The sequence below is a fragment of the Polypterus senegalus genome, chromosome 13 (assembly GCF_016835505.1).
Source record: "Polypterus senegalus isolate Bchr_013 chromosome 13, ASM1683550v1, whole genome shotgun sequence".
NCBI classification, from domain to species: domain Eukaryota; kingdom Metazoa; phylum Chordata; class Cladistia; order Polypteriformes; family Polypteridae; genus Polypterus; species Polypterus senegalus.
Window position 1 is genome coordinate 109,117,658 of NC_053166.1, and position 17,020 is coordinate 109,134,677.

The following is a 17,020-nucleotide window of genomic DNA, read 5'->3' on the forward strand; positions in this document are numbered from 1 at the left end:
AACTAGCTTACTCAAGGAAACTCACACATAATCCATCAAGTTTTGAAACTGCTAAATGCAAATTTCTGGCCTAGCAGATGAGGTGAGCTGACAAAAAAATGAGAAAAGTCACAAAAAATAGTAAAGGCCTCAGCAGAAGAAGAATGACAATAAACTTACAGCTTGTATGGACAGGGCAAATAAAGAATATTTATAAATAAAAGGAATTATTAGAAAAAGACAAGCAAAATGCTCAAAATAGTGAAAATATGCAAAAATTAGATATCTAAAAAATAATCCTAAACAAACGAGTCCAAATCACTTTCCAGAAGATGTCGTCCCTCAAGAGAAGTAAGAAAATCACAAAAAAAACAAAAAAATCCAACAAAAATAGCAATACTCATTAAATCTCCTAACACGAATGCAATGATCTCCCGATTTGAGTGTATTCAAGTTTGGCCTTAAATATAACTCAAGTGAGGACTGATGTCAGGATGAATCCACCTCTTATGGGTCCAACCTCAAAGTACAAGGAATGAAAGTACAGTTAAAGGGACAAAACACAACTATGAACATAAGAGAAATACATAAAATATGATTAATAATATTTTGAAAATGACAATAATATGTAAAATGCACAAAAATACAGACCCTTGCATAACAGACATCAGCAGCAATTATGATGTTCCCAGCACAAGCTGCAATAGATTGTTAAAGGTTCTCTGCTTGTGCTGTTACTGCATTCAGTCTGCTTCATGGGTGGCAGCCAGGATAAAATAAATAAGACCTGGCTTAAGATGGGATATTGTTGGCTCAGATTCAGAAAAAGTAAAATAAACTTAATGGTAGAAGTCATGGTTTTTTAAAGGCACTATCCATGTTTTAAGTTATTCTGTTTTATTTTGTTACTTTTTTATCTTTTTTTTATTCTCATATATTAATATTTGTTATTTTCATGTAACATGTATGATTTTTAAATGATGTTGTTATTATTAAGAGTGTTCATTTAGTTTGTTACATATTTTGACTGTTCTTCGGTGAGACCGAGTCGGAAGAGACCCCAGCTTTCGCAGCAGAGGGTCAGCTCTCAGCCTATATAAAAGTCTGAGAGGACTCAAACCATTGCTGAGGCATCAATTCTTCCTCATGTTGTTTGGCTCACCTGTTCTTGGATTCCCTTGATTTTTTAGATTTTAAAACATTTTGTTTTTTTCTTCTGGTTTCTGGACTTTTAGGTATTGCTAAAGATTATTTAATTTGGATCATGGCTTAGTTCATTTGAGGCAAACCACTGTATTTTGCTTTTTGCTTATTTGTTTTTAAATAAACTTTGTTATCAAATTTGCGTTTTTACACAAGTATTTTTAAGTTCCCCTTTCCTTTTAGGATATTTATAAGCTTTGGCTCATTTTGGTTCCACAGGTTGCAAAGCCTACTTCTTGAATTTGAGGAGCCCCTGTATCTTGTGCTAATGAGGTTTACTTTTATTTTTCAGAGTATTCTGGAGTACAGGCTTACTTTTGAAATTGAGATTTTATTTTTACTTTTGTGCACAATACAATCATGACAATATAAGGGTCTTGAACCATAAGCAAATGTGCTTTCTAATCTATTAGTATCTTTTGGCATGAGATCAGCTGCAGCATATTTTTAGGCTTTGAAGATCCTCACAGATGTGCTGAGGCCTGGAGCGACTGTTGCTCTGTTGTTCACTTTTTCATCTTAGAATGCTGAGCAAATGTAGAATAAAATTATCTAAATATGTCTTTTAGTTAAAGTAAAAAGCATAAAAATGGTTAAGGGAAATGTTGCATTTGTTAAAAGATGTTATAAAAAAAACATATTTTTAAAAGTGTCAACTTTCCCTTTATTGGTAAGTGTATTCGGTAAAGAAAGTGGATGTCATGAGTTTATTTTTAATTTTATCTATTAGAAGTCAAGGAATCTGATTATTATTATTTGTATATGATGTATCAGTGTTTAAAACTAAGTATTTTCTCTAGTGGCACAATCTTTTCTCCATTATAGCTGCCGCTGTCTTGACCATAGATAGGGAAGCCTTCACGGGTTGCCCAGCAGTGTCTCCTGGAAATATCACCAAATGATATCATTAGCATGATGACTCATAAGCTATCAACATGGAACATTCATCGTATAAGTTTGTAAATACTACCTGATACCCCTGCTAGTTACAGGTGCTGGTCATAAAATTAAAATATCATGACAAAGTTGATTTATTTCAGTAATTCCATTCAAAAAGTGAAAATTATATGTTAGATTCATTCATTACACACAGACTGATGTATTTCAAATGTTTATTTCTTTTAATTTTGATGATTATAACTGACAACTAATGAAAGTCCCAAATTCAGTATCTCGGAAAATTAGAATATCAATTAAGACCAATGCAAAAAAAGGATTTTTAGAAATGTTGGCCAACTGAAAGGTATGAACATGAAAAGTATGAGCATGTACAGCACTCAATATTTAGTTGGGGCTCCTTTGGCCTGGATTACTGCAGCAATGTGGCATGGCATGGAGTCGATCAGTCTGTGGCACTGCTCAGGTGTTATGAGAGCCCATGTTGCTCTGATAGTGGCCTTCAGCTCTTCTGAATTGTTGGGTCTGGCATATTGCATCTTCCTCTTCACAATACCCCATAGATTTTCTATGGGGTTAAGGTCAGGCGAGTTTGCTGGCCAATCAAGAACAGGGATACCATGGTCCTTAAACCAGGTACTGGTAGCTTTGGCACTGTGTGCAGGTGCCAGGTCCTGTTGGAAAATGAAATCTGCATCTCCATAAAGTTCGTCAGCAGCAGGAAGCATGAAGTGCTCTAAAACTTCCTGGTAGACGGCTGCATTGACCTTGGACCTCAGAAAACACAATGGACCAACACCAGCAGATGACATGGCACCCCAAACCATCACTGACTGTGGAAACTTTACACTGGACCTCAAGCAACATGGATTCTGTGCCTCTCCTCTCTTCCTCCAGACTCTGGGACCTTGATTTCCAAAGGAAATGCAAAATTTACTTTCATCAGAGAACATAACTTTGGACCATTCAGCAGCAGTCCAGTCCTTTTTGTCTTTAGCCCAGGCGAGATGCTTCTGACGCTGTCTCTTGTTCAAGAGTGGCTTGACACAAGGAATGCGACAGCTGAAACCCATGTCTTGCATAGGTCTGTGCGTGGTGGTTCTTGAAGCACCGACTCCAGCTGCAGTCCACTCTTTGTGAATCTCCCCCACAGTTTTGAATGGGTTTTGTTTCACAATCCTCTCCAGGTTGCGGTTATCCCTATTGCTTGTACAATTTTTTCTACCACATTGTGTCCTTCCCTTCACCTCTCTATTAATGTGCTTGGACACAGAGCTCTGTGAACAGCCAGCCTCTTTAGCAATGACCTTTTGTGTCTTGCCCTCCTTGTGCAAGGTGTCAATGGTCGTCTTTTGGACAACTGTCAAGTCAGCAGTCTTCCCCATGATTGTATAGGCTACAGAACTAGACTGAGAGACCATTCAAAGGCTTTTGCAGGTGTTTTGAGTTAATTAGCTGATTAGATTGTGGCACCAGGTGTCTTCAATATTGAACCTTTTCACAATATTCTAATTTTCCGAGATACTGAATTTGGGACTTTCATTAGTTGTCAGTTATAATCCTCAAAATTAAAAGAAATAAACATTTGAAATACATCAGTCTGTGTGTAATGAATGAGTCTAATATACAAGTTTCACTTTTAGAATGGAATTACTGAAATAAATCAACTTTGTCATGATTTTATTACCAGAACCTGTATATTGTACGATCCATCTTCTGATTCAATTACTTTTCAAAATGATTGCTGCTCAGAGCAGTCAGTACACACAACCAAGAGTAATGCGAATCTGGGGTAAATTATTGACATATGTAGTTTTTCACACACGTTCGCATGGGATGCAGCTAAAGTGCTTGAGTAAGGACAGTTCCGAGACATACCAGGATGTGGCAGAGTGCACTGACTCTTTTTCTCTCTTGCCTGCAGAACATTCACGTGAGATTCCACCTGGTCTTCTTGACATCACTTCTGGGACCGAGCTATTGGAAGGAGACCTTGCCGGCTCCGGCCCCCTTTTGACTTCACTTCCTGTCTTCCCCTTTAAAAGCCTCCACATTTTCCCTATTCCCGCAGTTCTGTTTTGGACTCGGTTTTGTGCACATCAGTGCTGTGGCTGCCCCAAACCTTTATATGACTCTGTCTCAAGTTTCTGACAGGTTATAATAGAGACCTGATAACATTAGATGTTGACATGAGATATTAGAACAACTTACCCAACCAGCTAAATAAGCTTGAATAACTGAATGGTATTTTTACCTTAGTATAATTTTTTATGTTTTTATAATAAAATTCAACATGTTATTCTGCTATTTCTGGTCTTGATGTATTTATCTAAATTCTACTTGTAATACAATTTTGATTTCATTCATTAGTTAATTTTTAATCAAAATGAAAGTTTTATTGGAAAACACCCATCGTCATTTTAGCATTCTAGCTCTACGCTGTATTAAAAATAATGCACATTTGAATTATTTGAATTAGGAATGGACCAAAAATAAAAAACATAAACGTCACCAGTATACAACAATATATTTATAAAAATATCCAGGGCAAGTTTATTGTTATGTTTAGTACAATGACATTCTTACTTGCATATCACCTCAGAACAGTTGGCAACAAAAAATAATTGATAAATATAAATAAACAATGATAAATATAAATAAACAACTAAAAAGTATGTATAGCTTGCAAATATATATTGTGGAAGTTGACCTGGACACAGACAGGCAGACACCTTCATGTCACCCACAAACACGTTTATTTACAATATATTTACAACAGTAAGTTCAATGGTCACACAGACCCAGATAATGGTCACTAAGACCAAGTTGTGCACAAACCCCAAAACACTCAGTCCTGGCCTCACAATGCCTTTTCTTCGGGCCGCCTCCACAGCTCTCCTGAGCTTCGTCCTTCCACCTCCCGACTCTAGCCTCGAATGAATGGAGACGGCCCCTTTTAAACAGTCCCCGGATGAGCTCCAGGTGTTCCCAGCATGTCTCCTCTGGCCACGCTCCAGCGTGGCAGAAGTGCCGGCTGTCCTCCTGGCAGCTCTCCGGGCGCCGTCCTAACTCTTCCGCCACACCAGGAAGTGCTGGGGTAACAGGTCCCCAAGGCATTGGGGTGCCTCCTGGCGGTGACCACGGGCCCCTACAGGGTAACCAGGAGCAACCAAGAAGGCGACCCCCACGTGATCCAGGGTGGGTGCAGACCCACATCCGGTCCTTCATGTCGTCCCGGCCGGGTCATGGCCCCTGGCATCCCTGACAATATATATATATATATATATATATATATATATATATATATATATATATAGTTAATAAGGCCCTATATAAGTGCCCGACCCGGCAGTGATTCACACTGAGGCACGTGTAAATTGAACAGAAATCTTTTTATTTTCTCTTCAGCCGTGGGGTACATGTTCCATGTGTCCCACAGGCCCAACACAGTCCCAAACACTTAAACACAGTCCAAACACTCTTCCCCGTGGGGCACGTCTTCCCTGTGAACCACATAGGTATAACATAGTCCCAAAGCACCTTACTTGAAACACAGCAATCCTTCCGCTGGCACCACCACTCCTCTCAGGCAACCTTGTCCTCTTCCTCCCGATTCTGGCTCTGAGTGGTTGTTGCTGGCTCCTTTTATGGCCCTCCCAGGAGTGCTCCTGGTGCTTGCTCACCTGTTCCCAATCGCACTCCCGGGTGAGGTAGATGATTAAAGCAGCTGGGCTTAACAATCTCTGCCTCGCCCCCTGGCGGCCATCCCGGGTCCCCACAGGGTTGGGGAGAACTCCATGTCCCATGAAACCCTGCGGGAAACTGAAGCATCATCAACCAGGGATTCTGCCACCAAGCATCCCGGGGGAGGTACTGAGAAGTCCATGGCTGCTCCCCCGGACCATATACAGCAGGGTCGTCCCGACCGGGCATGGGACCCAGCTGTCCATTACTATATATATATATATATACTGTATATACTGTATGCATAGCGGACGCTAAGGTAAACCTAACAGACGGACACGCAGGACACAAGGTAAAAGCACTAAGAAGTAATTTATATAATAGTGTCGCCCAGCACCACAGCCACAATAAACAGGCAAGTAAAAATCACCAAGCACAATATTCTCTCTTTTTCTCCTCCACACATCCCAGCAAGCATTGTCCACCTTCTCCCAGCTCTGGCTCGCCTGCTGGGTGTTCCACAGTCCTTTATATAGCCCTTGATCCGGAAGTGCTTTTGTTCTTCCTCCCACGTGATGGAGAATTCGAGTTCTTTAATCAGGCTGTAAGCACCTCCTGGCAGCACCGGCGGCACCCAACAGGGCTGCGATACCATACTCCAAGCCCTGGATGCCCTGTGGGAATCCGGGGCACTGCTAAACTCTAGGGGAGCTGCCATCTAGTGTCTTGGGGGAGGCAGTGTCCAAAAGTTGCTGCCTTCCCCCATCCTTCCATTCTTGGGGTGTCCCAGCCTGGCTGAGATGCCAGCCATCTCTTACAATATATGGGCTTTGCCCCCTGCTCGCTTCGGTCACCCAACTCTTGCCTGTGCTACGCGCTAACCACTTCACATTTCTGCCGCTCACATTGTGAAGAGGGGGGCTGAATACACCCCAAGGAGATGCGATTGCTCTTCCGATACCCCCTCTTAAACGCTGATACAATGGGAAACATACAATATACAGTTTTTTTTACGTCCTAATTGCTTATTCAGCTGCTGGCTTGCTGCTGCTTCAGTGCCGCGTGATCTGCATTTTGCGCTGCTCACTTCTGTCACATCATCTATGTCCATATATTCGATCTCCTTTCACTTTTACCTTTTCCTCAATATCGCATTGAATTTTGATTCCATGTTCGGAATTACATCGTGACAATACAGCGTATAACTGCCCGTGAGTGAATACAATGTCTTTCTCTCTACAAGAAATGTGTCTGACATAACCACACAGGACTTTTCCAAATGTCTTTACATAAGCTCTTGTCTCGTGGGGCTTCCGGCCCTGGGCGTGGTTACATTACTTGACACGAAGTCACGTTTTCCTTTGGGATGTGAAAGTGTCTCTGAGACAATCACGTCTCGTCTCCTTCCAAGATTTTTTTTATAATATATATACTGTATATTGTGACAAATTAGGACTTGTATCGCTCCCTTGAACCCCTGTCCAAGACTCTAGACACCAGATAAAAGTTCAAATGATGACTTTATTTAAATGCCACAGTGCATAAAGCACCCTCTCCTCCACTATACTCATAAACAAACTAATCACAATAGCAATAAACAATCCTTCACTCCCAGACGCGTTGCCACCCTTCCACCCAGCTCTGCTCGCCATCTGGGAGCTCCCGCAGTTCTTTTATCCTCCCTGACCTGGAAGTGTTCCCAATCCCCAGTCCACGTGATTCTTTATCACTTTGTATAAAATTTTAGTACGGGCTTGATCAGTTTTTTGAGTTCCCGCAAGTCAACAATATTATTTACTTTGGCCGGCGGTAGACTTATTTCCTTGTTTGCCTTACCTGCCGGCCGGGAGCCGATGAGCACGCCCGCTTCTGGCACGTGCTCTGACGGGTCTCGCGGAGGCTTCCGGGACTTGACTTTTTTCTTTTTGGTCCAGGGCCAGGTCGCCTCCTTCGGCGGACTGCAGTCTGTCTTACTTAATTCATCAACATCCCGATCAGCCATTTACCGACCCTCCTTACCTTTTTTCGGGGTGAACGGTGCTTCGCTCGCCTCCCCCTTCCCCTTTGGAAAGTCCAAGTCCGTATCTTCGAGTTTGAAGGCGCAAACAGCAGGACGTGGACCTCCTCCTTCCCAGACAGCACCGGGGTTGCTGATGTGTCCCTCGCTGGAAGACTTCTCCCATGTGCTCTGGCTCGGACAGGAGCGTGCCATCGTCTTCGGGACAGAATTCTTTCTCCCTCGGAGCCTCCAGGTGATCATCTCCGAGGTACATGCACGGGACAAAGTGTGTTTTTTTAAAAGGGTTGTCGATGATGTTCCTGGCACGTACCTCAGAGTGATCGTTGGTCCCTGGAGGTTTCTCCGGACTTGTAAGGCCGCTCTGTGACTCCTCCCGAGTGTTGGCCATTGCAAGCATGGCTCTCCCGCTGGCATTGTCGATCTGCTTGTCCTTCTTCTTCCCCATTCCGGACTTGAAAATTTCGGGTTCTGGCGATGTTGTGGTGAGTCCTGACGCCGTTGTCTTCTCAGGGTTCTCTGCCCATAGAAAATTTGTCTACAGGTCCTCTGCAATAGATGCTAGAGTATCCTGCCGACTACGCCACTGTGACAGATTAGGGCTTGTTTAACTCCCTTGAACCCTTGTCCAAGACTCCAGACACTAGATAAAAGTCCAAATGATGACTTTATTTAAATGCCACAGTGCACAAAGCACCCTCTCCTCCACTATACTCATAAACAAACTAATCACAATAACAATAAACATAACAATAATCCTTCACTCCCAGACGCGTTGCCACCCTTCCACCCAGCTCTGCTCGCCATCTGGGAGCTCCCACAGTTCTTTTATCCTCCCTGACCCGGAAGTGTTCCCAATCCCCAGCCCACGTGATTCTTTATCACTTCCGAGTCAGGTACAAGTCCTTCTTCTCAGCCCGGAAGCATGTTGCTCTTCCTATGACGCACTTCTGGGTTATAGGGCACGAATGATTCTTTGGTCCTCCCTGCAGCTCCCTCTTGCGGCCCATGTGGTATCCAGCAGGGTCGCGTATAAAAACTAAAGAGTCCATGACTCCCTGCTGGTCTTCGGGGCACCTCCATACTGCAGAGAGGGCTTCATCTGGCGGCCTGGGAGTATTGGCCGGGATGACAAGCTGGCCAAAGACCACAATATATTTATATATATATATATTGTCACAAAATAAAAGAAGCCGCAGAAAGATTTTGGGCAGCCACCCATATATTATTCACTGCCTGCAAAATAGTTTAAAGGTTTGGTACCCTTTTCATTCTAACCCTTTTCTTAATGAGTGACCAGTTTTTGCTGCTAATTAGGTTCTTTTGAAATCATTTTAAATGATTTTCTCCTGAAGACTCAGACCCTTTGTTTCTTCTCCTTAATTAGCAGCCAAAACAACATACAATATCTGAAAATAAAGAAAGATGAAGGTCTCAGGAATGTCAAACTGCTCAGGTACCCAAAACATTATAAGAGTGCTCTTAGAAAGAGAAAATGAACAATTTCAAAAATGTCTGTTAATGCACCACAAGAGTAGCAACAAGCCATGAAATTAAAGAACAGGTTTGATTAACAACAAGAATCGGCACCTCATTAAGCAGCTGGATGGAGTGAAATTGGTTGTAGTATGAGGCCCTGACTTAGTTGGTCTTTTGTTGGCTTACACACTTCACATTTCATTTCTGTTTGGGTGCCATTTAAGGAAGGAAATGAAGTAATTCAGAGGAATGATGAAGAAATTCAGGGGAACAAATCTTTAAAAAGCAATTCAATTAAAATTGAAAGTTAATGAGCAGCACAAACAGGGCACTCATTAAAAAAAAGGTTAGGATGAAAACCTGCAGCTATAATGGTCCTCCAGGACTGGAGTTGGTGACCCCTGTTGTGAAGGGTTCAAGATCTTAAGGTCTTTCCACAGTTTTAATAAATTTATATAGTAAATACGGTCTGGGGGACAGTGGTTTGGTTGACTTATGAGACAGTCCAACCCCTCTTATCTTTTATTTCAAAAAGCCTTTGCCAGTGGGCTAGCAAATTTGAGTGGGATGTCAGGATCAGCACCATAACCTGGTCCTTCAGCTGAAACTTGTGTAAAGATATACAATCTGCCCTGCATCTGTTGTGCATGTTCCATACTTTCCTGTAATAGGGGGTGTTTGCGCATTTTGCTATGTATTCTATGGTAATATTTTAACAGAGAGCAGAGTTTCAGCCTCCCATCCATTCTTTACAATGTCCAGTAGTTCTTGGGGTTGCCTTCTATGAAACAGTTCAAAAGGTTAGTGGATGTCTGTAGCTCCTTCCAGTCGGTAAACAAAATGAGATGTAGTAGTTGCTCCCAGTTCTTCCCGTCCTGCTGTGCAATGTTCCATAACATCTGTTTTAGTGACTGGTTGAAACACCATCTGTGATCTGTGAATTGCCTTTTCATTGCCTTTTAAAATTGCTTCAGTTGGCAGCCACTTTCTTTACTGTAGGAAAGGTAAAGGGTGTTTTTTGGCAGGTAAAAACTTTTTTTAGGGATGCTATCTCAAACAAACACTCCCAAAAGTTGCTGAGCAATTATTTTGATATTTGTCACTCTCAAGAGGATGGCCTCTAGATACTGGGTGGCATAGTCCACCAGCACTGAAATTTATCTATGGCCCCCTGTTGAGGACTCAAGCAGACCTACAATGTCTATCCCAATCCACATGAAAGGAGATCTCAATAATGAGCAGGAGAATGAGAGGAGCATGTTCCCTTTGGGGAAATCTGGCACAGCTGATATTACAGGATGGTGGCCCAAAACCAGAATACCTCATTAATGTTAGGCTAGCAGAAATGGAGTGTGCAAGCGTACACAATTCATTAATAAATATTTAAAAAAGTGTTTGCCAATTTTTTATTCTATAACGTGAACAGGTTTCAAGCAAGGTACTTATGAGATTTCTTGATATTAAGTTTTTCTATTGTAGGAATGCCCTTTCTTAGTGGATACCTACTGATTTAGATGTACTATCCTGCCAAATTTCAGCTTTTTAATTAAACGGGAAATAGTTTTCTTATTCATGAGTGAGTGAGTGAGTGGGTGAGTGAGTCAATCAGTCAACTTTGCATTATATACACATATAGATATACAGGTATATTGTCACACACATGCACTTGGAGAATGTTCTCAGGGCTCTGCCAAGGTAAGTCCAACTGGATGAAAGAGAGCCTTGTCACTAATGGCCATTTTGTTTTTACCTGCAGTTCGGAAGGGCAAGCCACAAAAGACCTCTGACCACACCCCAACTATATATTCACCTTATGCCCAGTGTGGTCCATGGCCGGCCATTCATTCCGGCCAATACCCCCAGGCCACCAGAGGGAGCCCTCCCTGCGACATGGAGATGCCCCGAATTCCAGCAGGGCATCATGGATTATGGAGTTTTCCTGTACAGCCCTGCTGGATAATGTCTGGACCACCGGGGTCGCTGCAGGGAGACCCAGGGACTACTATTTGCCCTACGCCCCGGAAGTACGTACGAGTCACATGGACAGGAGGAATGACGTACTTCCAGGGTGAAGAAAAGGACTTTTTATCTGACCCGGAAGTGATAAGGAATCATGGACATGGGAAACACTTCCGGGTCAGGAACTATAAAAGGACTGTGGGAACTCCCAGACGACGAGCTGAGCTGGGTGGCAACGCGTCTGGGAGTGGTGGATTGGTTTATTGTGATTGTATTGTGGAGTATTTATGAGTATAGTAGAGAGGAGGGTGCTTTGTGTACTGTGCATTATTAATAAAGTCAATATTTGGACTTTTACCTCGTGTCTGACGTCTTGGTCAAGGGTTCAAAGGAACAATAGCGCCCCCTATCTGTCACACCAGTGAGTAGTGGGTGCCCAGGAGGAAGGACAGGCATCCTGACTGGAGTAATGGAAGATTTCATACCCAGCCAGGAGGAATTAATTGAAGGACTGAGTGAATGGACTCACCAGAAGCAGGTCATTCCGCAACACAGCAGGTGGCAGTGTTTCTCAGGGCTAAACCAAATTAGGACACCTGCAGGGTTGCATTGGAAATGGAGTCTGGTGACGCAACCTTGTTGGGGTTTTCGGGGACCACCAGAGGAATGCCTGGATCCTGCACAATGAAGTACTCTGGCTGACTTGGAAAGGAGACCGGAGGTTTAATGAGTCAGAGTCAAGAGGCAGTGGGCTACACTCTTGGAGAAGGAAGAAGGATTATGTTTGGTGCTTCATTTTTTTGTAATTCCAGTGAAGAAGGTGTTGGGGCTAAATGAAACAGTTATTTGAGTTCAAAGTGTGTCTGGGCATTATTGTGTGGTATAGTGAGGTTTGGGGGCTATCTGTAGCCCCTTGTGGTTACTATATATAATATATATATATATATATTGTCACATGTGTGATTATGAGGCAGCTATAAGGTCCAACTGAAGGTAATTCCACGCCAGACCAGGGAGTTGCCGGATGCACTAAGCCTTTCTTTGTTATCTTTGTCATCTCTTGTGACAAATGGGGGTGCTGTCGTCCCCTTGAACCCTCAGACCAGATGCCAGACACCAGGTAAAAGTCCAATAATTGAATTTATTACAATTATAATGTGCACAAAGCTCCCTCCACTCCACAATACTCATAAATAATAACACTACAATAATCAATAATCAATCCTCCTTTACCAGATGCATTGTTCCCTTCCTCCCAACTCAGCTCGCCCGTCTGGGATCTCCCACAGTCTCTTATAGTCCTTAACCCGGAAGTGTTTCTCTCTCTCTCTGTCCATGTGACTGGTAACACTTCCGGGTCAGATAAAAACTCAGTTTCTTCAACCCGGAAGTACGTCATTTTCTCTGCCCACGTGACTGTGACGTACTTCCAGGCTGTAGGGCAAATAGTCCTTGGTCCTCCCTACAGCGTCCTCTGGCGGTCCCCATGGTATCCAGCTGTGGGCTGTGAATAAACACTCCAATGTCCAATGCTGGAATTCGGGGCACCTCCATGCTACAGGGAGGGCTCCATCTGGCAACTGGGGGGTATTGGCAGGGATGAATGGCCGGCCATATACCACACTCTGTATATCAAAAAGTGGAAATTCTGCCTGATTCTGGTTCCGGCTACATCACTTTTAGTTCTGGCCCTGAAGACGTCACTTCTGGCTCTGGCTACATCACTTCCTGTTCCAGCCCTGAAGACATTACTTCCTAGCAGACACCATAAATCCCACACCACTTCTTGTTTTCAGTCAGTCAAATGTTGGACTGAAACTTGTGGATATCAATGCAATTTTATATATATATATATATATATATATATATATATATATATATATATATATATATATATATATATATATATATATATATATATCTATATCCATCCATTTTCCAACCCACTGAATCCAAATACAGGGTCACGGGGGTCTGCTGGAGCCAATCCCAGCCAACACAGGAACCAATCCTGGGCAGGGTGCCAACCCACCGCAGGACACACACAAACACACCCACACACCAAGCACACTCTAGGGCCAATTTAGAATCACCAATCCACCTAACCTGCATGTCTTTGGACTGTCGGAGGAAACCAGAGCGCCCAGAGGAAACCCACGTAGACACGGGGACAAGATGCAAACTCCACGCAGGGAAGACCCAGGTAGCAAACCCGGGTCTCCGAACTGCGAGGCAGCAGCGCTACCACTGTGCCACCGTGCTGCCCTTATATATATATATATATATATATGAGGTCTATCCAAAAAAAAACTACATTTTTACAAAAGTCATTTGATATGCTTATAACTTAATCAGATGTTTCTTCTTAAATTATACTCCACCTCTATTTGCGCACTGCTTCTAAAAATTTTTCCATTTCTAGAATGTGCCCTGGAACTTGTTTTGTGGAATGTCACCTACATCAGGTCCAGCTGTGAATTTTCTATCAATTGGTGACCGTTCAGAGTAAATTTCAACTTTAGAAACAAACAAATTCTGCAGAGGCTGTACATATACGTTTCATCACCTATTAAGACTTCTGCTGACTAACTATGATACAGTTTGCTTTTTGCTCATCTGTCAAAAGCAACACAATGCAACTGCAATTTTTTATTCAAAGTTGTGTCACACAAACTTTTACTAATGTCTGATTCTTCAGCAACTTCAAGGACAGTTAGGCAACGATTTTCACGAATCAAAGCATGCACTTTGTCAACATGATTACCATCCACTTTTGGGATTGTCTGCCTGATTTGAATTAAATCTTCTGCCTGATTTGAAATGTCATTGCCATTTCTAACATTGTGTGTGTGGCTTAAACAATCTTCTCCATAAACATGCTGTAACATTTGAAAAGCCTTGGTAAATGTTTTTGTCAATTTCACATGGAATTTCACAGAAACACATTGCTCTTCAAGATCCTTCATATTTCACCTTACAAAAATCACAAGAGGCATAGGAGACAAGTTCACTCTATAACATGTACTCAATGACTAATTGATGAGGAGTGATCAAGCGCCTGGACGATTGCTGAGCCCTTGGTTGCAGCACTTCCTCCACACCAAGAAGAGCATCTGGAGCACTTCCAGGTGCGCTATAAAAGCAGCCACCTCACTCCATTCAAGGAGCCAGAGTCGGGTGGAAGAGGACAAAGCTTGCCATTTAAGATGACAGAGCACATCTGTGGTTATCTCAGTTGTGAATCATTTTTAAAAACTGTATGTTTGTGTGAGTTAGGGCAAAATAGCCCACTGCATTATGATGCTTTCTAGCTTCAATCTACTTGAAGTTTTACTTCAATTCCTATTTTTGGTCTTTTCTGGTCTCTGGCTTTAAATTGTTGTCCACCATTTCCCATGACCACATATTTGTCTTTCCCAAAATAGTACATTCCATCTCCTGGTATTTTCCATTTAACACAAATCTTTACTCTGAGTACCTCAGCCTCCCAAGAGTTCACAACAGTTATGTTATAGTGCTTGAAGGACTTAGTGCTTGTCTTGTGCCCACAACAGTGCACACTGCTTTCAATGAGACATTCAGCTCTGCACTCATATTGGTTTTCTTGACCTGTAGGTGGTTTAATGTTACTTAGCTATTCAGTTATCACCCCAAGCAGACTCTACCTAATGTTGGTATTTGATCCCAGTTACTGGCTTCACTTGAGCCTTATTGCTTATAGAGTTATGCCATTAACACAGAGGCAAAACTAATGTTTTTTCGTGTTCGTGTTCATAGATCAAGCAAAAAAAATATAACAATAGAAGGTGAGAACACACTCAGTTTCGTAAACATATAAAAGATAACATTCTTAAATTTGCTTAATCCAATTCAGAATTGTGGACGGCCAGAAAACTGACCTGAACGTGGCATCAGTACATTGCAGAGCCTATTAACAAAACGGAATTGCTGATATTGATGCTTTTGGTACCCCTTTATGGCAAGATTGAATTGGTCACAACTTGAAATTTGACACAAAATAAGCTCACTGGACAAAAAATAAGCTACTGCCCTTGTAAGAGCTGAAAAAAAATGCAATTGAGGGATGATGCTCACCATGTGTCACGGTTTGTGATAACAAACCTCTTTGCCACTAGGCAAGAATTACTGCAGACAGGCAATGCAAGTCCTCAACAAGCTATTTCCAAATGAGCACTCATAAGAGAAGCACATATCATGGATATCTGTAGCAGAGTATTGTGGGAGCAGCAATTTACAAAGCTGCACAGTTACACGGGGAGCAGTGCCACAAAACCTGGAGTATTGATGCCTAGAAAAAGGTTATTTGGTCTGATGAGTCTGCTTGTATTTGAATGATGGGAGGTGGCAGGTACATTGTAAACTGCATGAACCTTTCCATGAGGACTGTGCGCTGGTGCTGTTCAAGTGGGAGGCAGCTTTCCAAAGTTCTTGAGGTGTTTAATTTACAAGGAAAATGGGTCGTTTGGTTGACTAACTTTAACCAGAAGGACAACGCCGGGCTTCTGGATGACCGTGTGTTACCTTGCGTGCTTCATCTCTAGAGTGAACACAGAAGGGCTACCCCAGTCTTCCAAAACGACATTTGGCAAAGATTCTGAAGCATTCTTGAATTTCAACTGGCCCATAAAATCCTCAATTCTAAGTCCTATAGAAAAAAATGTGGGACTATTTGGACCAACAAATGAAACGCTGGCAAAGCCATCTAACCAATGTGGCCAATCTGCGGGGTTTGATGCTGGAAGAGTAGATGAAAATTGATGTCCCCTAAGTCCACAAGCTGGTAGGCCAGACGAACTCTTCTCCAGTTTCATGGAGGATGTTATTTGCTATTAGGTAGGATTCAGCCAGAGGTTACTAATATTTTGTCTGGTGAGCTTAATTTAGCCTTGAATATGTTAGCTTTCAAAACATTTTCAAAGTGTTTGTGATTATTTTTTATTTCCTTTATCCATCCATTCATTTTCCAACCCGTTGAATCCGAACACAGGGTCACGGGGGTCTGTTGGAGACAAACCCAGCCAACACAGGGCGCAAGGCAGGAACCAATCCCGGGCAGGATGCCAACCCACAGCAGGACACACACACCCACACCCACACACCAAGCACACATTCGGGACAATTTAGAATTGCCAATCCACCTAACCTGCATGTCTTTGGACTGTGGGAGGAAACCAGAGTATTCGGAGGATATCTTTTCTGTTTAGTTTGAATTTTTTTGATGTTGGTCTTTCATTGTTTTAGGGATTCAATATGGTCACCACCCTATGATGACATACATTATTCATATGGTCAGCTTTTGATGTAATATGGGTGTGGTCATGTGATCTTCTCAGCCATTTTTCCCTTTATAAAAGCAGGCCTTGAACAGTGGTAAGATCATTAGACCATTGTATTATTTTAGTGAAACTAGACTTTTTCTTTTTTAAAAATTAATTTTCCTAGGATTTCATACAGTTGGTGCTATTTTGCCTGTAATTTTAAGCAAATATTATTATTTTTTAGCCTGTTTAGTTTTTTTCGTAGATCTTTTTTAAGCTTAAATATGTTAAATATGTTAGTGCTTTAGAACTAAATGGGTCTCAGATGATGTTCAAAAGGTTGTATTTACATGTGGGGTTTGTACTATGGTAAGGTTTGAGAGAGTGAATTTATTCTGGGCTAAGATGCCTTCTTTCTAAAGATTGGGTCCTCTTTTGATTTTCCTCAAGGCGCTCAGTTTTTGCAAGCTTGCCAGGGATGAATGTATGTGAGTCAGACAACAATCTACAATGCTTCCTTCAC